Raw genomic sequence first — 974 nt, forward strand, 5'->3', positions numbered from 1 at the left:
CCATGCTTGAGGTTAACTGGAATCTTCTTTATCCATCTAATTCTGTTGACCTATCTTCCTTGGACTCCCCATTCACCTCAGATGAAACCAAGAACATGATTTTCGACCTTCATCCAGACAAATCTCCAGGTCCTGATGGCCTACCCATCCTATTTTTCCAAAGCTTCTGGTCTACCATTCAACAGGACGTCATCTCATTCATCCAATCTTTACACTCAAACGTCCATCCTCTCCACAACATCAATTATTCCTACATTTGTCTATTTCTAAAGAAGGATGGTGCGAATAATCCTAAGGACTTCAGACCTATCAGCTTGATCAATAGTACAATTAAAATCTTCACCAAAATTCTAGCAAACAGACTTAGTCCCTTCCTCTCATCTCTCATTGATAACTCCCAGGCAGCTTTACAAAGCGGCAAGTCCTCTCTTGACTCCATCCTCCTTGCCCATGAAATGATTAACCATTGCTCCTCAGAAAAGAAGGAACTGTGTGCTATTAAAGTGGACTTCTTCAAAGCCTTTGACTGTGTTAACTAGAAATTCCTTCTTACCCTTCTCAAAGCCAGAGAATTTAGTCCTAAGTGGTGCCTTTGGATTTTCCACGTCCTGTCTTCCTCTAAATCCGCTGTTCTGGTCAGTGGTTCTCCTATCAACTTCTTCAAGTGTCACAGAGGTCTTAAGCAGGGTGATCCACTCTCACTAATGCTCTTCCTATTAATTGTAGATGTTCTTAACAAGATGAGTAGATCTAGTGTATCCTCAGGGTATCTCTCCGAGCTCAACTTAAAAGGAGAGCTTAACTCCATCAGAACCCTCCAATTCGTAGATGGCACTCTAATCTTTTGCAAAACTACCTCAAGAGATATAATTACCCTCAAATCCATCCTTTACATCTTTGCCAATATCTCCGGCCTCAACGTGAACTACACCAAGACAAATTTTTTCTACCTTGGCAAATGTGACACCCCAGGT

This window comes from Asparagus officinalis, chromosome 9 (genome assembly GCF_001876935.1).
Source record: "Asparagus officinalis chromosome 9, Aspof.V1, whole genome shotgun sequence".
NCBI lineage: Eukaryota > Viridiplantae > Streptophyta > Magnoliopsida > Asparagales > Asparagaceae > Asparagus > Asparagus officinalis.